Source organism: Chionomys nivalis, chromosome 23, assembly GCF_950005125.1.
Source record: "Chionomys nivalis chromosome 23, mChiNiv1.1, whole genome shotgun sequence".
Taxonomy (NCBI): domain Eukaryota; kingdom Metazoa; phylum Chordata; class Mammalia; order Rodentia; family Cricetidae; genus Chionomys; species Chionomys nivalis.
In genome coordinates this window covers 3240855-3265477 of record NC_080108.1, presented here as the reverse complement: position 1 = coordinate 3265477, position 24623 = coordinate 3240855, and the positions used below count along the sequence as shown (strand labels likewise).

Below are 24623 nucleotides of genomic sequence, written 5' to 3'. Positions count from 1 at the left end.
ATGTTACAAAATCTCATCTGCCTTTGGCAGCGTTGGGTGTTTGGAGAATGGTTTTATGTCTTGCCTGAGGCTTGAATAAAAGTTACAAGGAGCACGGAAGACCAATGAAGAAAGCAAATGTGGGCAGCTACCCTTGTAACCTCAGCTAATCTTTAATTATGCCTTAATTGAAGGCCTATGAAGTAGATATAAGAAGAGGAATAATAACATGTTGAGTTTGTTCAGCATGTTTACCCCCAAACCTGAATTACACTAGTAATTGCTGACATTTCCTGAACCCCTTCTAGGTGCAGGTCTGGTAACTTCTTTATAATACATGTCCCTTCTTTCTCCCCTCCACCCTCTGAGGGGAGAGCGATGCCTTCCATACGGACAAGAAAAACAAGGAGAAACACTGGGCACCCCTCCCCATGCTCAGTGCAGGGCAGCTGCAGCCCTGCTTTCTATAAGTGCTACCTGCAGCAGACTCTTGGTGTCCTGAGACCGGGGGCTAAACTCAGTGTGCTCTTGTCTATCCAGGGCATCTCACTCTCCCCTTTGCCAGTGGCAAAGGTGTTGAAACCCTAGATCAGTACCTTTGTGATGTATGTCTTACCATCTCCCTTTGCGTAGATGCGGAGGCTAGGCTGTAGATCTCTAGACCTAGCTTGGTCAGCCAGTCTCCCCGGTGAAGCAAGCTGGGAATCGATGATGTTTATTCTGCCATTTTTTTCAGAATACTTCCAGGATCTCCCTTAGCCGTCTCACACACGCGTGCATGCACACACGTGCACACACGTACACATGCATGCACACACGCACGCACACATACACACCCATGTATCCACCATTTCTGCTCACACGGAGCTGTCTTCCCACAAAGGAGCAAACAGAAGACAACATATTATCAAACCCACCAGCCTGTAGCTGCCAGCCCTGGACTGACATGCCTCATGGGTCATGAGGAGCTGGCCGAAGATCTCCCAGGGCTGGTGGCTCCATGACTCAGGACAGTGTTATAGTTGGTCTGTTTGCTTTGTGACATGTTCATTTCACGGTGCCTGGATTGGGGATGTTGATAAGTTAAAGCAGTTAGGTTGACCTTCCCCGTGTCTGGTGTGGTTCATCTGGTTAGTCCTTCCTGCACAGCCATGGCTGTGATTTACTAGGAATTTCCATGCGCCGGGCAGTCTACTGGGATTATTCCAGAAATCTTGTACGCTTGTTTAGATATCTTGAAGCTGGCCTTAAGCCCACTAAAGAGGCCTTGAACCTCTGACCCTCCGGCTTCCACGTCTCAAGTGAAATGAGTAGAGGGTAGAGGTAGCACTGCCAGGCAGTGCTGGGGAGCAAACCCAGGACTCTGTGTTCCAGGCAAACACTACCAGCTGAGCTACCCTTGGCTCCTAGTATCATTTTTAACTGAGGGCCAGAGGTTCTGTCCCCCTGCTTAAGGTCATGTAGTTGTCAGGAGTGTCTGATTTGAGAAGCACAACTTTGCCATTGCAGCAATGATATCATCATTAGCAGCATCAGGACCAAAGCCAAGCACTTTCCACACACTATAGAGGGGACAATAATAGCACCTAACTCCCTGGACGGTTTTTCAAGCTTAAACAAGATGGCAGTTGCTAAAAAGCCTGTGGATACCGGTAAACGCCTTCTTCCTTCCTTTGGTTCTCCATGGCCGCTAATTCTCACTGGCACATTTTTTAGGTACTTCAATAGAAATGCAGGCATCGTTTTCACTGGGTTTCTTTTATATCATTTTATAGTAGAGAAAGACAGAACTTGGGGCTGTGTGCTCTACAACAGCACAACCCTGGCCCCACACAGTCACTTCCTCCAGCATCTCCCTTCAAGGCTGTGGGTATCAGTGCCGCTGACGGTACTCGGTGGTAGCATGCCTTTTGAAAGGCTGGCTTTGGGCTAAGGAGATGCTTTATCTGGTAAAATGCTTCCTGCATAAACAGGAGGACTTAAGATTCCAGCGGCCACATAGAAGCTGGGCCTAGTGACATGCTGTGCCTGTAATCCTAGCACCTGGCAGGAAGAAGCAGGCTGACTGGGGCTTCCTGTCCAGTCAGGCCAGCTCATCAGTGCAGTTCAGTGAGAGATCCTGTCTTGAATAATTAGGGGAAAACATAGAAGAAGATACCTGATATCAGCCTCTGGTTTCCAAACATGCATTAATGGGCATGCACGGTCATCATGTGCATGCATACATACACACACTCAGCACGCACACACGTGCATGCACACATGCATACACACACGCGCGCGTGCACACACATACACACACACACACACAAGTTTTCCAGTTAAAGAGAGCCAGTGAGGAATCTTGCTGCTGTACTAGGAAGGTGTACTCACTGTGCACTCTGTATGTAACCTTCCTTGTGTTCGGTGGGCAGGGAGAGTCCATGGGACAGTCCAGCACTTTGGAGACTCCTGGGAAAGTGCCCTGACCTCCCTTAAAGGGAGAGTGAGCACATGCTGGGGGAGGATTGCTAGCTGTCATCCCAAGGATGAAGTGAACTTTCAAATTACATTAACTGTTTGCTTAAGGAACAACAGATGAGGCCCTGTGGATTCTCAAATCCTGTTGGCAGTGCTGTAAAGGAAAGCACAACCATTTGGACCCCGCCCCCCAACCTCCCCAACCATATGCAGTCCGAGCCGCAAAGATGACCTTTTAATGATAGTTAGTCTCCTGCCTCTGAAGGGTCAGTGTGGTGAATCGTCATTTCCAGTCGGCCTGGTTTTAATTATTGCTTCAGTCAGAAGAAAGGGCTCATATCCCCACCATTCTGGCATGTTCTTCCAGCTAGGTCTCAGGGTTATATTTACAACATTCGAGAGGTTTTTATGAGGACCCACAGTGGCCCAACCCACTTCACACGAATAGAATTTCATCTTCGGAAGGATTCTGGCACCAGACTCGGAGGACATCCGAAGTCATTGTCAAGAACACACAAACCCAAGAGAAATAACTCTCGGCTCTGGGTAAAAGGAAGGACAGGTATCTCAAAGGACGCCTGTGAATGCAAAGACCAACTTAAAGGCCTCTACCCTCCTTACTCCATTACAGCTAACTCACTAGCTGCAGGGAGAGAGGTCTTTGTAGGAGCCGTGAAAGGTCTTTAAATAAAGTCATGTCATCCAGACAGCTTCCAGGACGCTGATCAATTAGTTTTTTTCTCATTTAAGAATCTTACTGTCACTTCATCATATTAAAATCATGCAATGTGTACCCACGGCAAATGTGCAGATGATATCAATATAAAAAATTAGACGTAGGGAAAGGATAGACTGATCAAGGTCACAAATGTTTGTGTTTGTTTGCAAGTGTTCATGTTGTTTGCACTTGAAATTTTTGCTAATGTGTATATGCATATATGTTTGTGTGTGTGCACATGTGTGTTCAGATGCCGATGGAAGCTAGAAGGCCCTGTCAGAGCTGGAGGCATTCGTGAGCTGCTCGACACGGGGTTTGAACTCCAGGGCTCATGATTAAGCAGTGGGAGCTGTCAATCACTGAGTTCTCTTGTTAGCTCTGCAAGCCTAGTGGTTAAGCAGGATACTAGATGGCCCTTGGTACTCAGTACTTCCAGGTCTTCCTTCTGTGGACTCAGCAGCCCCTTCTCAGTCCTTGGAGTCCCGCTCTGGACTGGGACTCTCCTCCTAAAACTGAAATCCACAGAGGCTCAGAACTCTTCCCCTGTCTAAGTTTAACCCCTCCATGCCAGGCCCACGCCTGCACTGGTGTTCTCCTCTCCAAAATCAAATTTTAATCAGTCTTCAGAGGAACATTTGCTGGTAAAGTAGATGGCAGAGAAGCCATTGTTTTCAGTGTTTGGTGGCTTTTTCAAAAGCACATTTTTTTTGTACCCAAATGACAGAGTCTGGGGTAGTGAACTTTTGCCACAAGGAGAATAAATCCTTGAAGAGAAAAATCTATAGCCACTTGAGGTTTGGCTTGGCCCCCACAGGATTGTAGGAATGGTTATTACTGGACCCTCCTCACAGCCTCCCTCAAGGGCTCCAATCCTTGGCTTAATTCTTGCATTTCCATAACAAAGGCCCCCATTCCTCCCTTCATCACCAACTCCCCGGGAACCATTTAAAGACCCAGGAGGCACCACGGTGGGAGAATTTTCCTGGGTCCTCCTCTGCCCTCTCTCCCTCTTGTCCCTCCAGAACCTGTGGGTTTTTCCAAGGGAGAGATTAAATCAGGAGCAAAGAGCTATTTAATTAAACTCTCCCCCTCCCAGCTCCCAAGTTGCTGGAGACTTTTTTTTTTTTGACTTCTCCTTGGCAAGGCCTAATCACTGTAATTTAGCAGATTCCGTAATTACTCACCACACACGGAAGCACTTTGTGTCTTTGTCCTGCCTGTTTCAACCTCAGCTGACAGCTGAGTTCACCCTGTGAACGTCTAGAGGGGTGGGAGGCATCGAGGTGAAAATTCACTAGTGATCTTTGAAAGAGTCTGGGTTAGAAGTAAAAAGGGCCAAAGGCATGGGGCTGCTTCCTTGTGTGAATACTAGGAGTGTGGCATTCAGTACTTGTTGGGTCTCTGTGTCGACCTTCTAGAATGGAAGGTCCCCTGGCAGGAGGAGGGAAGAGGACTCCCTGTGGTCCTGACAGTGGCCCCGCCCACGGCCCACCAGAGATCTGCAGGCCAAAGGAAGCCTTCTTCCACCGGTCCCCACCAGCGCAGATGAGCAAAGAGGGGCCAGGCTGTCTCTAGCTGTGGGTTTGGGGTCCAGTTCTGCCTCAAGGCCGACTCCATCTGCTCAGCACTTTCTCGCTGGGATTCTGTCCTCTGCAGGCCTCTCATTCCCTTACTTAATTCTGCCAGCGATAATTTATTACATAATTATAGGCTAGGTTTAATTCCATTAATTGGGAAGAAAGAATATTCAAAAGGTTACGCAATATATGTACAGTCACACACCCAGGAAATGGAAAATTATGATCTGAACATACTTAGATATATTTCCAAAGCCATGCCTGTAACCTCCTCATTTGTGCATTCCAAGATATAATTCTTACCTAGTTTTTCTTTTTTTCTCTGCTTTCTTTAAAGAGGTTTTTTTTTTTTTTTTTTTTTTTTTTTGTACCGTGTATTATGAATATGGCTCCCTTCCCTCAGATCTTCCCAGGTCCTCCCTATTTCCCTATTTCTCCATCTATCCAAGTCCACAGCCTTTCCTCCTCCTCTCATCAGAATAAAAACAGGCATCTAAAAATACTAAGATAAGAGTAAAAGCAAACAAGCCACAATAGGACAAAACAAAGAGAAAAGAACCAAAGGAAAAGCACAGGAAATAGCATCCAGACGCTGTAACGCATGCATTCACATACACGGAAAGCCCATAAAAATAAAATTGGAAACCATGATATATAAACAAAAGATCCTATAAGGGGGAAAAGATGGCCAAACAAAGCATTGTGAGACAAAAGAAAAAAATACCACTGAGTTAGCTTTGTGTAGGCCATCCATGGCTGGGCATGGAGCCTACTCTTAAGTGTGGTTTGTATACCCAGTGAAATTCCATTAGAGAAAACAAAATTTTCCTTTGTGAGTGGTTATCAGTTGGAAATAGCTTCTGGGTTAGGGATGGGAGCTGGTGCCTCCTTCCCCTCCCAGCGCTGGGACCTTCTCTGGCTTAGACCTGCGCAAGCCTTGTGTAGGCTGCCTCGGTCTCTGTGAGCATCAGTCCTCTTGTTTCTGGAGGGACTTGTTCCCTTGCTGTCTTCCATACCCACCAGCCCTTACAATCATCTCACCTTTTCTGCAGAGTTCCCTGAGGCCTGAGGGAAGAGAATTTAGGACAGAGTATTCCAAGGTCTCTTACTCCCTGCACATTGCCCAGCTATGGGTCTCTGTGTGTCTTCCCATCTACTGCAGGGGGAAGCCTCTCTGATGACGGCTGAGCAAGACACTGACCAATGAGTATAACAGAATGTCATTAGGAGTCCTTTTCTTCCAGTAGTATTTGGGGTCCCCCTAGGTCTACAGCCTGTCTAGTCTCAGGTTCTGGGTCACCCAGGCAGTGTCAGCCATGGGTTGCATCTCACGGAGTGGGCCCTAATTCCAATGCGGTAGTGGTTGGTTGCTCCCACAACTTTGGTGCCACTGCTGCACCGGTGTGTATTGCAGACTGTCACCACTGTAGGTCTCCAGGGTTTGTAGCTGGGTTGGCATTTCCCTTTCTCCTACGGTGCTGTGCAGTGTACCTTCCTGTGGCATGAACTCTAGGCAGCAGAGAAGAAGGCTCTAGGTAGGCGCCAGCTTGACCTCTCCATGTTCAGTGAGTAATGTAGATGTTGTCTTCAGAAACAGAGTTTTGCCATCAGTCTGTGGTGGGCAGTCAATAGCATGGGTTGTTTGGGGTTCCCATGGGACCCCCTTCGTCAGGAACTCACTTAGCTGTAGCCCATTCTCCGTACTGGAAGTTCCATTTGGTAGTGAAAGATGTCTAGTTGTGGCTGTGTCTCCCCATTATTTGGTGATTCCAATTTAAGTTTCTTTCATATATGTCTATCTTTTAAGACTCTTCTACTATATTAGGTTTCTGTATGACCCCTCAAATGGGCATTTTGTTTCAGCTGTCCCTCCCCATATTCCCTCACTTACCCCCCTCTTCCCCCTCACTCCCTGTCCATCCATTACTAACAGGGCCTTATTTAGCCCAGGCTGGTTCCAAATTAACTATGTGTCAAAGGATGACCTTAAACTCTGTTCCTCCTGCTTCTACATCCCAGGTACCAGGAATGTAGGCATCCACCACCGTGCACAGTTTTATGTGGTCCTGGGATCTAACCTAGGGGTTTATGAGTGCTCTTCAAGGACTCTGTCAGCTGAACTACATCCCCAGCCCTCAAAGATATACACTCATATTGTTAAAGTGTTTGAATGTGTGTCATATATAATGCATATGTGAGTATGTGCACACTTGTACACTTGGGAAAGCCAGAGCAAGATGCCTGATGAATTTGTCTCTACCTTCTTGCTTTGACTCAGAGTCTCTCTCTAAACTGGAATCTTGTTCTTTTGGAATTTGGGTGCCTCTGTCCACCGATGCTGAGATTACAGGTGTGCTCATCTGTGCTTGCCTTCTTACATAGGTGTTGAGGATTTAAATTTAGGTGGCCATCCTTCTAACACCCAGACTGCAGCCACCTCAGCATGGACCTCCCAGCAATACATCCATCTAAGCAAACGGTCCACACTAACTGATGGCAGGACCCCCATTGTGCTCTCCATCCAGGGCTTGCTAGAGGAGCATACTTGCTGCCACCAAGCATTAGGAAGACCAGTGGCTTCTAAGAAAGACCTGCGGGAGACCCACTCAAAGTGGGTCTCTAGCCAAGAGTCCTGACCAGTCTGGGTTCCCTTTCCTTTTCCCCATTTCTATATGAACTCTGGATCTTCAACAATGGTCTTATTTTTGCCTCATTTCTTTCAAATTATGTTGAGTTTTTAAAAATGCATATTGAATAAATACACTTCTGTTTTTCATATTTTAAAATAAAAAATCGCTAAAGAGACTCTTTGCTCAGAGATGGGAGGGAAAGAGATCTATGCCTGGCTGGATGCCAGTCTGTGGCAGGATCTGTGCTTTGTTTGACGTGTCTCTTGGTTTGAAGGATACTGTTAGTGAGGGTGACAAAAACTGGTACACATCTCGTAAGTTTTGAAAGCAAAGAGCCCTTTAACTTAACATGAGCGTGTGGGTGTCAGGCATGTGTTTGTCTGGTCTGCTGAGCGTGCTGGGACCTAAACAGGCAGCCTCTGCACAGATGGGACAGCCATCCCTCCTAGGATTGGAGTGAAGGCTCCTATCACAAAAACCTCTCAGAGCCATATAGTCCTCCATCTAAATCCCATTCCTTCAAGAGATCTTTAATTCTGTTCCATTCCCGCTTTCCCCCTTTGCCATCCCTTGTTGACCATCTCTTCATTCTTCCCTTTAGTAGAAGAACGAGCAAAGGGCTGGATGAGGGCAGCCAGTTTCCTTACAGACATTGTTTATCCTAATATAAAAGTAATACATCACCGGCCTTTCCCTCAGAAATAAACGGGGAATAAATTGCCGCACAATCCATGCAGACAAAGCAAACAGAGCACTAAAAAAGTGGCACGGGGCAGCGAGGAAATGACTTCAACGTTAAATCAATCCCCATTCTAGTAGCCGCCATGCACACAAGCAGATAATTCATCCGAAACAAGCTCCAGCCCCACAGCAGAGTAACCCACTGTTGCTGGGGACATTTCGGCACCCTGCTCCCATGTGGACGGCAGGCAAATCGGGCATGGCACATCGGCTTCATGTCACTGAATCTCTCAGGGAATGCCAGTGCTTTGTAAGAAGCATGGTCCTCCAGCCTGCAGAACCTGCCAGGCCAGGTGAGCACACACCTGCAAAGCCTTGAGGCTCGCATCAAATGGGTTCCAGATAATCTCCCCGTCACTGCTATATTCCCCGCTGCAGCATTGGAAAGCATGTGATCTTCGTTTGTAAACCACCCCCTGCTGCTCTGTTTTCTGGGGCAGTGGTTCTCAACCTTTCTGAAGCTGTGACCCTTAAATACAGTTCCTGACCTCCAACCATAAAATAGCTTTTGTTGCAACTACATAACTGTAATTTTGTTACTGTGAGGAACCATAATGTGAATATCAGTGTTTTCCAGTAGTCTTGGTCCATCCCTATGAAAGGGTCTTTTGACCTCTAGGGGTCACGACCCACAGGTTGAGAACCCCTGTAACATTAGTATGAAACTTGGTATTGGAGTTTGGCTCCTCTGACTTAGAACAAATTTTTCCTAGTGATTCTTCATAAATGAAAGTGATCTGTACCCAAAATTTTAGAAGTTACCTTTCTGCCAAAGGTTTACAATATAAAAGAAAAACCACTTGACCAGCCCTTCTCTCTCTTAGGTCTCTCTCCCCATAGGCATCAGTTCTGATTCCTGTTGGTATTGTCCGTGTCCTCCGCCATTTACCCCTCTGTGTCTGTGAGACACAGACCTGGCTGTTTCTGAGTTTATCAGCTGTAAACACTACCTGTGGGTTTTGTGCACGGAAGCTGATTCCCACACCACCCGCTCTCTCCTTTCTCCCACAATTCCTCATAATTACCATAATCGCTTTTTGTTAAATAAACAGCCATGAGGTTTTATAATCATGCTGTGTGACGTGTAGAGATTTTGGTTCTGGTTTTCATTGTCTTTCCCTCTAAACCAAGCCACACCCTCTCCCCACCCATCCTTTCTTGTATATGCCTTCATTTTTCTCTGAGTTGTTAACCGATTCTTTTTTTTTCGGGAAGTTTCCATGGTTTCAGTGTGACCAGGACAGGATGCTTAATGCAAGGGATTGTTGACAGATGAGACCATAAAAGGAACCCAAATCTTAATGGACCTTGAATGTCAGGCTGAGGGACTTGCACTTCAGGGCGATACGGTACCAGGGAAAGGTTTCAGGCAGGGAAATGTCTTTCTGGAACATTCCTCTGATAGCTGTGCGAAAGCACCATATGGGAGCTCTCAGACTGACATGGAGGGGCTGTGAAGGCGTCTGCATCAACATCTCCCCAGCACAACTGGTGCCATCTTTAAGAAACACCCACCCCAGGGTACGTGTCTGTTGAGCTGCTAACAGACTCCGCCTCTCTCCCTGTACCAGCCTCACAGGGAGGCGGTGTAAGGCACGGCAAAGATCCTATGTGAGCATACTCAATTAGAATTTCTCAAGATTCTTCTGGAATTATCTGGTCAAAAAATGGTCCATATAACGGACAAAAAGAAAGCCATTTTCTCCACTCCTATCCCCCCCCCTCCCCGCTTCCCGCACACTTTTAAAGTAAAAACAATTCCAGCGTGAGTGGAGCGAGTCCGTTCATTTCCCATCACCGGAGAATTAGAATTTATTCTCTACCCTAAAGTTCAGTTCTTAAGATGAAATCATACAGTTTAGGTGGTACTTATTTATAGGGGAAGATTGGACACTTTCAAGAGACCAATGTTAGCGTAAGAATTCAGATTCAAAAGGTTGCTCAGATAGAAACCAGGGTTGCCAGTGGAAGTGATTTTTCTGTTGAGTCAGAGTCTCACTGTGTAGCTCAGGCTGCCCTTGAACTTGAGATCTTACAACTACTTCCTCCCCAGCACTAGGACCACAGACATGTTCCACCGCAATTATTTTTATGTTGGTGGACTCTCACCCTTACCATCTTGCATTATTCCACGAACTTTGCAATTAGCGTTCATTAAGAAAGCCCTACTGTGGCGAGCGGTTCGGGAAGGTCCAGATTTTCAAAAGAGCAAGCCTCTGACTACCTCCGCAGTGTGCACGTGATTTAATTGGCTTCCCTAGTCCTTTAAATTCTGTTGGTATAGCCATACTTGCTTTTCATGCAAAGGATAGAATTTTATTTTTAATAAAGATTACCATTGCTTTTCCCTGTAGTTGGGAAATTTAGCTCATTATCCAACTTACCACCAGGAAATTCAGTGGCAGAAGCTATCCATCGGGTCCAGAATCGACCATCATGGTTCCTGTCAGTGACCCAGCCCGTGCGTGTAGCCAGCACTGTCCAAGACTCTTTTCAGAATTACTTCTTTGGTCTCCATTGCTATCTTATGAAGTGTGATTACTTAGCCTCGTTTTCCAGTCAGGGAGAGAAAATGAGGCTTGCTGAAGGTGTTATGTGGGTAAGTAGCAAGATCTGGATTTTAGATGAAGCCGATCTGACTTTGTCGGTTGAGATACATTTAGGGGTAACTCACAGCAACAGCACCAAGTAGCGGGGCGTGCTGTTTTACCCAAACGGAAGCCCAGAGATCGGGTGGGTTGAAGGTTAGTTTCTCAGGAGAGGGATGGAATTGTGAAGGAGCGCTAGCTTTCCTTGATCTAGTCAAGCTGACTCTGCTCGTATCGGGAAGACAGCTGTCAGTTGCAGCACAGACCATTTGATGGTCAGGAAAGACTGGCTTCATAGCTATTGATGTTAAAAACAAAGAAGATTTTCAAGAAACCACCTTTGCGTCTCATTGTCCCAAACTAGGTCACATTGCTCATTTCTGAACCGTTCATTGACCCATGAGAAGGAGCCACCTCTCTGTCTCTCAAACACCTTCAGCAGTGGTCAGTCCTCTGTCAAAGAGCGGAATGGAAGCCAGAGGGCAAAGCTCTTTTTCCATATTCAGAAGTGCCCACATAATTGATGGAGCCCAGTGTGCCGTGGAAGTGTAGAGATCCTTATTCAAAATTTATTGGAAGAATTTCAAGATGGTAGCAGAATATGAAATAAAGAATGAGGCTGTCTGATTGTACAGCCCTCGGGGGACCGGAAAGGTGACCTGCTGGCCTGGGCCACATGCTGCACAATGTTTAACGCTGTTTGGGAGGAAACCTTTTTTGTCTGTTTTGTTCTCTGTGGTTCGTCCATCGCGCGGCAGACAGTAGGGGCCGGGGGAATGTTGCAATACAGGTTTGGCTGAGTTGTTTCCTGAAATCTGAGGAAATCTGACAAGGATACTGGTGATGTTGGCCCGAATCTGAGGTCATCCCCAAACTTCCCTATCGCCCCTGTGAGCCTCCTAGAGCAAGTTTTGTATTTTGATCTTGGGACGTTTTAATTTAGTTTCTGATTTTGGTCTTTTGGGTTCGTTCTAATGCCCACTGGAGAATACCATCGCTGTGGGGCAATGCTCCTTCTGGACTGTGATCACACATTTGACACAGGTGGCCAGGACAGCCACACTGTCACATGGATTGACTTTTCGTCTGTGTTCACCATGCCGTGGACTTCCTTCTCGAGGCGGTGACTGGCCTTCAGATGGGATGTTCAGAAGTGCCCGTCACACAATGTGTGTTCTTTTCTGACTTGGGAAACTGGTCCTCGGTTAGTGAGTGATGGCTATGGTGACTTTTGTCTCACACTGAGAACCGTGTGAACTCCGGGGAGAGCCAGAGATGTAAAGAAATGTTTTGACAAGATGGCCTAGTTGGAGACACCGGACCAAAACACAGGAAGAGCTGAGTAACAAGAACTGTCACCGTAAAGACGTCAGGAGGGCAATGCTTAATTAAATTAATTGCCTCCGAGTGGCGCAAGCCGCATCCCCTCTATTTTCTGCCTGCCCGCCTATGCTCGCCCTGTCCCTGTTATTATACATTATCCTTATCATTTAGTGATGTCCGTCTTCAAGGCCTCGGGAGATTGCCTCTGAGACCGGGGACAAAACATCCCGCAGTGTGCCTGCGGCGTGCTGCCGTCTGGTAGTTGTTTATTGCTCCTTCTAGGTCCCCTCTTCAAATCTGGTGAGAGAATACCAGTCCTTTCCAGCCCTCACACTGGCCATGCAGTGCACGTGGGATCTTTCTGATCTCCATGCTGCCTCCAGTTAGGGCTCGTTGCCTCGAGTCTGGCCCCCAAGGAAAGCTTGACGTCTTAGTAGGCTCTCTTTCTTTCTTTCTCTCTACACCCCTCGCCTGGCCTTGTACATAGTGGGTGCTAGTGTCTGTCCTGCCCTCTACCTTGAGGTCAGAGGAGGGGAAAGGTTTGTGTATGTGGAGGCTCCAGGGGTTCCCATGATCCTCAGTAAGTCTGAGATCCTCCCTGAAAGATGCAGCATGCACTGGGGTGGACCAAAGCCTGGGCAAGAACAGCTTGAGCTGTCAACCTCATACCAGGCTCTCTTCTTGCCGTGGTCTTCCACCTTCAATAACCAGGTTTCCCCATCAGTCTGCTGGGACAAGAGTCCTCTGGGAGCCTGCCTGCAGTGCTTTCCTGTGCTGACCACAGCCCAGCACAGATGGGCTCAAACAAGGCAAATACGGAGGGCCAGAGAAGATGCATCTGTAATTCTAGCACAGACCTCGAGTGTGGGCAGACAATCTTCACAGAGACTCTGACATTTAGAAACCGTCCCCAGTGTCACATTGGTGTCCTTGAGAGAGAGGAACAGAGATGTTATTTCTGAAGTTCCTTCAGGCACAGTTCCCATGTGTCTGGACATACTTGCTCCTCTAGAGCCTTCCCTGGCCAGATCTCAGGTCCTACAGAGCAACAACCAAAATGAACCCGGGCCTCCCAACCATCTCTCTCTGGGCCGCTGAATGCAAGGGTACAAGCGGTGCCCATTGTATTCTGTCAGTCAGTCTTGTGAAGACTTACTGGGCTTTACTGGGCTGCCAGAGGGAGTGGGGAGAAGGGAGAAAGTGCCTGGCCCTGTGGGATGAAGCTAGTTCTGAGTTGGAACCGACCACCTCCTAGGCAGCCTGGGGCTTACCATTCCCTTGAATTTCCTGCTGTGTGAAATGAGGGGATGGTATTAGTCTTCACAGTGCTACACTGTGGCGTGGAAAACACCATCGTAAAACCTTAAACACAGGAGGCTCAGTGCTTGCTCCTGAGAAAAGGGGGCCGCACCCAGAGGTGCTCCCTGGGTGACTTGACCCAAAAAAGGGTCCTGAGAGCATGCACAGCCTCCAACAGCTTTTCCCTATTTGGAAGGCCTCTGCCCGATTTGCACGGGCAGTTAAGAGAATGGAGACATTCAAAGGGGTCTGGTCATATTTTGTTTGATGTCTTCCTTTTTGGGGTGATGCCTAATATGTATCAGATGGCTGGATTTGCCTAATTTTAGTCATTAGATTAAGGAGGGATGAGGTAGTTTGTCCTCGGGGATAAAAATAAAAAAAAATCAATGGGAGTAAGTGTTATTAGTAACAGCGCTCCTGTGTTATATAGCAGGAGCCAAGGCAGAGAAGAAAACTGCAGACCTCAAAATTCCAGCGGGGACGAGGGAGGGGCTCACGTGGACGCACCATCCACTGAAGGGTCATTAAAGGCAGTTGATGGCAGCTGGCAGGAGGGAGCATCATTTCTCTTTGGGACTGTAGCCACTGGTAGGTAGCCAGTGTACCAGCGGATGGCTCCACACCCGCGCACATCGAAGCGTCCTCTGATTAGACGTGGAGAGGTCTGAAAGCAGCAACTGAAAACAGCCTGAAGCTGGGTGGGCAAGAATTGGGTGAGAGGAGCGGGGGGTGGGGAAGACGCAATTTTACATTGTAGACATGTGTGAAATCCTCAGAGTAAATAAAAACCATTGCATGGATTTAAAAGCACAGACCGTGTCACCATGGCCCACAGACTGTCCTGGCCCGTCTATAAGCCCAGAGGCACAGTCGATCCTGCCCCGCTCACTGAAAAGCAGACTCCCAATTCTTACTCAGTACCCACAGGGCCTTACAGGGCATTTGCTGTGTGAAGTGAAAACGGACGTACTATACTGGAAAAACCGGATGTTCACGGAATTTGCTTAAATGTTAGTGAAGTCTGAGACGGTCATTTCTGTTCATTTATTCACCCACTGTGTGGCAAGTATCGGCCTGGGTATAAGTGGGACTTATCTCAAGGGACCCCCAAATCAATAAGAGACCTTTACAGACATAAGAATTGGTGTACCCCTGGGTGAGTTCAGGTCCTCCTGATCTCAGGATCATGGTCACAACGCATGAATGACCTTCAGAGGGCAGAGCTGGATCTATCTGCAGTGTGAGGAAGGGCTTGGGTGTGTCGTTTCAGTGTCCCGGATGAGTTTCAATCTCAGGGAGCGAGGAGGAAGCAGGAAGACCCCAGAGTCACATATCTCTGCCTGAGTCAGACACCCGAGCCGGAAGGACAAGGGTGCTCACTCACCGCCTTATCCCACCCAGATTCACCGGCGGGCAGTAGGGATGCTCCAGTCCAGCGGTAACTGAAGTCAGAAGAAATGGCATCAGGCAAAGACCCTCCATACTAGCCACTTGAGGGGCAAAGGCGTGGTGGGCAGCAACTGCCCCACTTCCCCACTCAGTCATAAGGTCTTCATAGTGCAGTCAGCAGAAGCGCTGGGCACTTACGGGACCTCACAATCCCGCACTGATTCCTGCGTCTTGCGAGTCACATCGTCCGACAACAGTGTTACGAGAAGTGGCCAAAGTGGGCTCTTCATCCAGCAGCAGCCCCGGCTGTCTGTCAGAGCTTCTGATCAGTGCTGACCCGTGTGACAGTCAAGGCATGGGACATGAGGATCAGGAACACAGACTCCAAAGCTGGCCGCCGAGTTCTGGGTCCTGTCTCCATCAGCAAACCTGGCCAACCTACAAAACCCTCAGTGTCATAGTTTTTTCAGCTACAAAATGAGACTCTTAGTAGTAACTGCCCCCACAGGGTTCTAATGCAGACTGGAGTGACATGTATGTATCAGGTACTTAACATGTATGTATCAGGCGCTTCTCTCATTGCTAGGCAGCCTAAGGGAGGAAGGATTTATCTGGATCATGGTTCCGAGGATGGGTCAGCCCACCATGACATGGAAGGTGTGTCTCTGCAAGCATCAATCCATGCCAAAAGCAGCCTGTGATGTGACTGGTTCAGATATTATCAAATCAGGAAGTGGGGAATGCAGGCCTCTGCGGATCCAGAGACCACTATTGCCATCAAGGCCAGCCCCCGGAGATACACTTTTGCTAAACAGGCCACAGTCTCAAAGGATTCGCCACCTCCCAGAATAGTCCTGCCAGCTAAGAACGTTCCTCTATGTCCCAGTGGAGTCTGTCCCCTCGGACTCCTCACGAGCACAGTCTTCACTGTCCACGCTTCCTTTGGGCGTTCTGGTCTTCTGACTCCCGACCCCGCTCCGGCCTAGAAGCTCACACAGCATTCTCCCGCTTCTCAAGCCCACAACTCCAGAGCCTTTCACGTTCCACAGGCCAGTCCAAGGTCCAAGAACGCCATGGTCAGGTGTCTCTCTGTGAACCCACTCTTGGTGCCAGTTTTCTGTCTCAGTTACTCTTCTTGTTGCTATGACAACGTACCCAACAGAGGCAACTCAAGGAGAGGGATGGATTTCGCTCATGGTCTCAGAAGACATAAGACCCGCTAACACGGACAGCATGGTGTCTGGAGCAGATTACGTCCTCAGTGGCGTGAGCTTGCGGCATGGCTTGTTCACAGCTTGGTAGATCAGGAAGCAGAAGCTTAGAGGTGGACCAGAAAGAGCACTTTCACAGCCCACCCGCACAGATCCGCGTCTGCTAATGTCACAGGCCCCAAGATTCGGCCTCCTCCAACAGCTGAGCCCTCCTCACACATGAGCTACTGGGGACAATTCACGTTCAGACCATAACAACATGCGTGAAACAAAGGAAGCTCCCAGATTCCAAATTTGCTCCTTTCCTCTCATTACATAACAAAAAGAGAGAAGAGAATGGCATTCAGGTGCGAACGGAGGCTGAGGGCCAAGCCCGCAGCCTGCAGGTGCCCCTGATTTCCCAGGATGCCAGGCCTGGGTAGCCATGCTGCCTCCTCGGTGTCTGTCTTGGTGCCGGCTACAGATGTTGACAGGAGGCATTTTCCTAGGACACCCTGAGCACTTTAAATTAGGCAGAGCTCTCGTCACTGTGGCTGTGAATGTGACTGTTTGATTAAGGTTCTGTGCTGGCTGCATTATTTGTTTCGCAAACCTGAGCCGGGCTGATTGGATTTCTTCCCCTTCCGTTTTTTAACATAAGTAGATTGTGAAATTGGAAAAATAAAATATTCCACAGCCGAAAGAAAAGAATCCGCTTGGGGAATGAACCCAGGTATATGCCTTCTGCATGGGAATCAAGTTCACGGCACCAGGAACCTTGCTGACGTGGGAAACAGAGACCAGAAAGGGACTTGTGGTGTGGCCAGTGTGTGGCAGGAAAGGTGAGATTTCAACCTGAGGCCGCTGGAGGTGAAGTCACGGCGCTCACATGGCCCGCCATCCTGTTCTGGCTTCTCATACCTTTCTAGCCAATCTGTCACCTTCACCAAGATGTGCCCGGGTGAAACAGTCCAGGATGCTATGGCTGTCAAAGGGCAAAGAACCCCCAATCACTACCCGGGAGGGTGTCTACCAGAGAGCACTCTCAAATACAAACAATGACAACAGCATCCACAGGGTCCCTCCTGACAGCCAGGTGACGCGAACGGGAGGGTTACCTGTGGGGAGTGTGCGGTGGCCCTCGCCAGGACAGGCAGGTGAAGCTAAAGACACATGGCAGTCCTGTCTTTGCACCGAGTAGCAATGGCGCAAGAGCGGATTGTGCCTGTGTGTGCCTCAGTTTCCCCTTCTGGAATACTTGATAGATGTAGCTAAAATAGAGGACAAGTGCTGTGGGCCGTGTGCTTCCTTAGCTCTTTCTGTGGACGCTGGACTGGAATCTCTGTATTTCATACTAGGAAGAGGGTGCACAAGGTGAGTTCCGTCACATGTGTGAGTCCACAGCTATGTCAATTTCAGGCTGTCCTCCTAACACAGAGCCATGTTTCCCTCCTACTGCCTCAGAGACAGTTGGCACCGAAGACGCTTAACAGAAAATCGGTCTTTCTTCCCATGCTCGGAGGCCATCATAGGTATGATATATCTGTGGCCTGGGGACAGAGTCAGGCACTTGGCAAAGGGCTATGAGAAGACAATAATGTCTCCTGTTCCCAGTGTAACCAGGCTTTGGACATCAACGACTAGAATCTCCGGAATGTGTAACGGAAAGAAAGCCCAGCTGTGGTGGGGTACTGAGTGATAGCGAGCACCGCCCTGGTCAGGGTGATTAGCTGATGCCTTCAGCTTCCTCTCCCATCAAGAAGTGTGTTAGGGTCTGGAGGAGAAAGGTGCCCATTGCATGAGCAGGATGCCACCATGCTGTATTGAGACTTGACAGGGTTGGATGCTATAGTGTTTGGGACTCACAGGTTTCGCATTCAGCTCTGAAGAGCCTGGGTTGGCCTCTGGGTGGCCTCTGAAGTCAGGCTTGAGGGTCTCTGTGCATGGGCACTGGGTTAGCCACCAAACCACACAGAACTGCAGGTTCCCAATCCTGAAAACACAAAAAGTATCCATTTCTTGGTGGTGTTCCTTTTATACCATGACTCTCCTCTTGGGGGGTCCATGACACCGCAGGCTTCTGCACCCAAGCGCTGCTGCTGGCTGTTGTGAAACACAGAGGGTTTTAGGTATTCCAGGAACACCGATGCTTTCTTTCCACTCGCCCTGACAGTCTTCTTCAAACTGCACAGGGAACACAGCTGACAACCGAGGTAGCTGTAAATGCTTTATGTTTTCCTCAGCAGGTAGGATGGTATAAAGGGAAAATAAAGGCTTGGCTGTCCGAGCTCCTGAAGGGAACACCTGTATCGTGGAAACAGACCCCAGTGTGGAAGGTCAGGGCAGTTTATCGGATCATTTTCCCAATGCTCTTTACCCAGAGAGCATCCTCAGGAGGAAAAGTCGCCTCCATCATCTCCCTTCTCTCCCTGCCCTTTACTTCCATCAGTAAATGCTGAAGAAATAGCCTTATCTTGTGATAGATGTTGGCACACCTCGGTGACAGCGACGGGTTGACTGGAAGGGCACAAGAGCCCAGAACGGGCTCATGGGGTGTGTAATTGCCACGATTAAGGCAGAGCAACTTCAGGTTCAAATCTCCCCTCTCCTTCTACATACTGCCCTCATCACAAGTGTTTGGTGAGCCACCTTCCATCAAACTCTCTGTTCCAGTGGGCTCTAGGACTCTGGGGATGACTTAGTGAGTTACGGAGGCTTAAGAACCTGAAGGAAGAGCCTCCACCTCAAAGTAGGGAGAAGGGAGTCACAGAAAACTTCCTGGAGGGGGCAGCTTCTAATTTGAGTCAACGTGATGATGCAGGCGACATGGCCTTCCAATCAGAGCAGTACGTGAAAAGCTGTGGCTGAAACAGCTGCTTGAGGGGTCTCAGATGGACTTGACCGTGGAACCTTCCCTAGAAGGCTTCTTGTTCTTCTCTGGCCTGGTCTGGATTTATCCCTGTTGAAGTCTCCATGGAGACAGTCCACTCCTCTTCCCAGCTCAGTCTGTTTGAGGGCAGCAGGAGCGCCCATCCGGCTGTCTTCTTTCTAGGACATTCCCTAAGAGGAGCAAAGGGATGTCACTAGGACTCAAACTGTCAGAGCCTGGCAGAGACTACCAGAGATGCTCTGTTGAATAGAGGAATCCCATTTTCCTCATGCACAAATTGAGGCCCATCCAAAGTCATGAGTGAGTAGTAGCCATACTGAGAAGTTCTTTAGTCTAGAGCTCTGCTACATGGGGTATAACTGGGCATTTAACTTCCTGGCATGTAGACTGTACGAACAAATCCATGAGGCTTGGAAAGCTAGTCCTAAGCTCTTAGCAGGCTTCTAGATATGTTCACACTGTCTTTAAGCTCTCCCTTTTCCAGGGTGACAGGATTGGTCCTCCTCCTGTTCTCTGGGACCTCAGATTCCGTACCTCAGGAAGTCAGGGAAGCGCTCATTAGCCCAGCAGAGGATCACCCTCCAGTGTTTGAGATGATTCTGTCTGGGAGCCTCCCCTCGGCCGTCTCTACCTATCACAGAGACGGACAGTAGACCGCCCTCGTTCCTGTGCTCTGCGCTCCACGGGCTGTGTATCCGTTCCAATATACCCTCCTGCTGAACACACACAGGCACTCCTGGGTGGAAGCGTGCGCGCGCACGCGCACACACACACAAACACGCACGCACACGCACGCACGCACGCACTCCCTCCTTCCTTATCTATCAACTGCAGCCTTTGTTGATTCAGGCCTTGACCTGACTGTTTATGGGACAGACCATTTTTGAAAAGGCTGCAAAGGTGACAGCGACGGGAAGGGACAGCTCACCTGACAGCCGGAAAGCTCCCCAGAACAAACTCAGCCTCGAGGTAGACGTAGATTTAAGTCGAAGGAATGCGTGCACCCAGAAATGACACCCTACCACCACTGCTTCCGGCTTCAGCTGGCCTTTTCCAACAAATCTCTGACAGTTTTGCTGCAGAAACCCTGCCCAGCTGGCCTCTGTTGACAGCAGTGTTCACAAATCCAGAGGGAAGCCTGCAAGAGGCATAGAAGCAGGAAGCAACCCGTTCTTCGCTTTCACCGCATTTGATACCTAGCCAATACAGTATATCCCACGCACAGCATGCTGGGAGTATCTTTTGCAACCAGATGTTCGTGAGCAAATTATCACAGGTTCACCTGAGACCCATAATCCAGTCTTGGAATTCAGCTCAAGGACAAGGGAATCTCAGGCATGCTGTCTTCAAGGGTCAGAGAAGGGCAGAGGACGGTCTAGAGCTCAGAGCAAACAGTAAAGTAGCTGTCGACCCTCACAGTGTCGCTGTGGCGCACGTCCCAAGGATGGGCTCACCAGTCCGAATTCGTCAGCTTTCCTAACTGTGTTCTGCCAGGGCAGCCGCTCAGACTCCGAGAAACCCCTTCCTCGTTTCCAGCCCCTCGTAGGAGTCTCTGTATCAGGCAGTGGAGCTTTGGTGTGTGCTGCCCCACTGTTCCGACCTGAACGACGCCGAGCATTGCCACAGTCTGGGGTTTTGCTCTGCCTCACGTCAGTGAGAAAGTAAAGCAGCCGTCTTGAAACCTCCAGTCTGTGTTACTCCCTGCAAGGGAAGTTCTGCAGGGGCCGCCCCACCTCCAGGGCCTGTCCCTCTCTCTAAGTCCATCTAGTGCTTCAGACCAGCTAAGACTGAGAATTCCCGTCCGCTGGCCACTGGAGCGACATCCGTGAAAGTGAGCAGCAAGCATTTCACACAGGGGGAAAGTGAACAAAGGGAAACCACGCCCCAGAGATCTACCCCTCACCTCCCGCTCACACCAGGGCTCGCTGTTAGATCAGGGTCCATGGCAGTTCTCTCTGACCCTTGCTTGGGACCTTACAGTTTGCCAGTTACTGTCTCGTGCCTTTGCCAGGTGACAGAAGGTGGAACTCGAGTTAAATAAACCACGGTGGCAGCACAGCTTAAAGGAGGCCGAACTGAGATTAGCAGCAGGGCCGTCAGACGCCACTGCGGCTGCGGCTGCGCTGACCAAGAGCTCCCCGGCCTCTCTAAATTGGTCTTGCAGGCCAAGGCTCATTAGCAGAGGTCTCAGCGCCTCTACATCACCACCCCGAGCCAGTGGTGGTCAATGGCATTTTAATGGAAGCCAAATAATTCTTTCTGTTGGCATGCTCGGGCAACTGGAGTTTTGTGTTTTATGATAATTAAATACCATCGTCTTTCATATCTGACGGTCTTCGGGGCCCGATTAATGACTGCGGTGCACACTGGGGTCATCATTAACTCCGGCGCAAAAAGAGCCTTGGGCACCTACCTGTCTGCGGTCTGGCAGAGTTGGTGTGTGCGGGCACCTGGCCTGGAACCCTTTCTTGGAGCCATCTGACGTTCTTAGATTTCAGCACTTGAGCCCCGTGGCTGAGCCAAAGCTATGAAAGTTTATGCTTCGTTTCTCATGAGCGTGGCCTGCTCAACTGCAACTCATTTCCTAAAAAGGCACCTGCCATTGACTTGGGGCATGCTTGGTCCTCTACCTCCTACCCCTGCCTCATCTTCCGCCAGTCTCAGTGCTAAAGTGGCCCCAGCACCAGCTCCTACCCTTCTAATGATGACCAGGTTTTCTAGCCTCAGGCAGCCACCACCTAGGCCTGAGTCATTGTCCCTACCTCGGCCCTCACAGCCACTCACACTGCTGACTGAGTGTGCCCCCAGCAGCCACGCTGGCTTCTATCACCATGCACACCCATCATTTTCTGCCTGGAGTGCCCCCCAAACACAGGCCGCACCTCGCCTCTCCTGCAGTCTCTTCCTAGCTCCCAGGGGCTCTAGTCAAGCCTCCACCTCTGTGCCTCCAGGATGCTCCGGAGGGGCTGGAGTACAAGATGACATACACCCTGTATGGCAGACCTTGTTGGGTGTACTTGGCCTGTCCTGGCTCACTTGATGAGCGTGAATGAAGGATTTCACACAACAGACTTGGAGCTAGTCTGCTGAAGTTCAAATTCTGGCTCCCTTCGTCGCGTAAATGTGGGCAAGTTACTTGATCTTTCTGTGAAGAATAACAATAGCCTCTTCTTTTTGGAGCTGTTGCAGGGTTTCCTAAGTAAAGCCTTTAGCGTCTGTTACTTGGTAAGTCCTCAATACCTATTTGTATGATGAGGCCACACACAGTTCTCTCAGCGGGTGCTGTCTAATTAGATTGAGCATTTCCAAGTTGATCATGCTTGTGAATCTTTATTTTGAACTTATAAAAGACCACCATCTCTCCCTCTTTATTGGCACCTTTGACACATGCACATTTGCTAAGTAAGTAGTAGCGAGAGGCTGGGAAGGTAGTGACTTGCCCTAATGTCACATCACCTGTCAGACCCAGGGCTGAAGCTGCAGCTGCTCTGTGAGACCCCTGGGCCCTGCTCTGTCCTCTTCTTAACCAGCCACCCCTGAAACTGACGCTTGTCGGGGATAGGCTGCACATCTTCATCTGAGAACCCATCAGCCCCTGAACCAACCATAGGGACCTCCAGGGTCTGCGGTGAGCCCAGGACAAACAGATTTGGTGTTTGCCCTGAGAACCTTGCCAAACGCATCCAACAGCCTTTCTCTGAAAACCTGAAGCCCTAGGCAGCTCACTCGAGGGACAGGGCCATCCATTCCGGTTACTTCCTGATCTGTGTTGAGCTCCAGGCCCTTTTCTGGCTCCCAGGAGCTAGTGGACTGGTCACAGCCAGATCCGTAATAGAAGGGCACTGCCCCTCTGCTGGGCATTTTCCTGTCCTCCTCCTCCCTCCTTTTGTTTTAGAACTTCTGTTGTAAATGCTGAAGACTCAGCTCCATGGTGGCGTCTAATGCTTTATGGGTTGGTGATTCATCTGTGTTCCTTTAGCATTGCTGTGGACCAGCAGCTACTGTTTGCAGGACTGGAGTGTAGATCTATCAGCTACTGTTTGCAGGTTTGGAGTGTAGGTCTAAAGCAGAGCATTTGCCAACACGTGGGGCCCGGGGTTTAGCCTGCAGCACTGGAAAGTAAATAGTTACCATGTAGTTAAAATGCTATATGCCAGGCACTGCGCTGAGCACTGACATAAAGCATCTTATTCAGATTTCAAAACAACCATATTCGGTGGCCACTGTCTTTAGAAAGAATTCTCCAGGAAACTATGACTCGAGAAGTTCAGCAACTTGTTAGACATCATAGGTTTTTTTTTTAATTATACATTAAGTTTTTACATTTATTTATGGGGTACATGTGTATGAGCACACATATATGTGTGTGTCTATACATATGTGTGTGTACATTTATGCCACAGTGTGTGTATGCATGTATGTGTGCACACATGCTTGTGCCATGCTGTGTATGTATGTGCACACACACACACATGCATGCACATGCTTCAAATCATGCATGGAAAGTCAGGAAACATCTTGCCAGTCTCACAGTCTCAGCTTGTAAGGGGAAGAGACAGAACTGGAACTCAGAGCTGTGGGCCAGCAAAGCCCGGTCCCTTTCTGTGATCTGCTCCTCTGCTCAGCACTGGCAGGACATCGCCATGGGATCTCAGGCTGGGGACAGTCAGCAGAGACACCGGTTCTCAGGGTTTCCTCACCTGTTAAATGAAAGATGATATTGGAGAACCATGGCAACCGCAAGCATTTACTTACTTATGTCTCACTATAACTCAGGCTATCACAGATCATTCTGTGTAGCCCAGGTTGATTTCAAATTCCTATGACACAATCCTCCTGTCTCAGCCTTCTTCTGGGATTATATGCATGAGTTACCAAATATACCCAAGGAGCTTTTTAGAAGAGCCATAAGCTGTTTCTGGAAAAACAGACTGGCAAAACTTAGACACTCTAGTGGCCTTCACTGAAGCTGGTGTTTGTAAACCAAAGTAGCTCATATGTGGCCAGATGGACCAATATGGGATCTATAGAAAGAAAGTATGGATTGGAACTGCCGCAGAATTTTACAATGATCCAGAGCTTCTAAACAGTTACTGAGGCAGGTGTCCCTGCTCAGACACAGAGCAAACATCTTGCTTTAGGCCAGCATGTTACAGCCCAGACACCACGCTCCTCTCTAAGGGCACTTTTACTACCTCTGGTCATGGACTACAATAATCTGTGTTAGATGCTTAAGAAACAGAGTGAGATGAGACATCCTCCCTTAGCGAATTTCCTTCCCATTGACGGCCAAGGTTGTTAGCATTGGAACACTCTCATCTCAGTCCCAAAGGCACTTCCCATTCCACAGATGAGAAAACTGGGGCTTGAAGAGGCAACTCACCTGGGGTTCTATGTTTAGCAAGTGATAGAATCTAGACAGGACCCCAATCCCCCAACTTCCTGCCCTGTCACACTGCTCAGCTCTGTGAGCGGAGGCCTCTGTGAGTGGCTTAGGTCTCCCGCAGGCCTGTCTGTCATCACGACAGCAATTTCTGTTTACCTGATTCGTTAGCCTTACCACATTCCCATGAGAACTTGCAGCATCCACCCCAAGACCTGGTTTTCTGCCTACATCTTAGGAGTAAGAACAATATCCATTGCTCTGAGTAACTGAGGGGGCTAAATAAAGGATTTCTCTACCTCCTCATCAGTGTGGGGGTGCAGAACAGCATTTGGCACATGGCGTGTGCTCAGTAAGTATACTGGTAGTTCTGAATCACCCAGACACAGCGTAGCTCATCCTTCTCCAAAGTCATCTTCTCCCGAGGCCATCTGGTCTAGACCTCTGTGGGTA

At 49.0% G+C, this 24623-nt stretch overlaps 1 protein-coding gene across 1 annotated transcript in view; it reads left to right on the top strand.

Annotated features, from left to right (window-relative positions):
• Tenm4 (teneurin transmembrane protein 4) overlaps positions 1-24623 on the top strand; it is a 664092-nt gene that overhangs the window by 441783 nt on the left and 197686 nt on the right.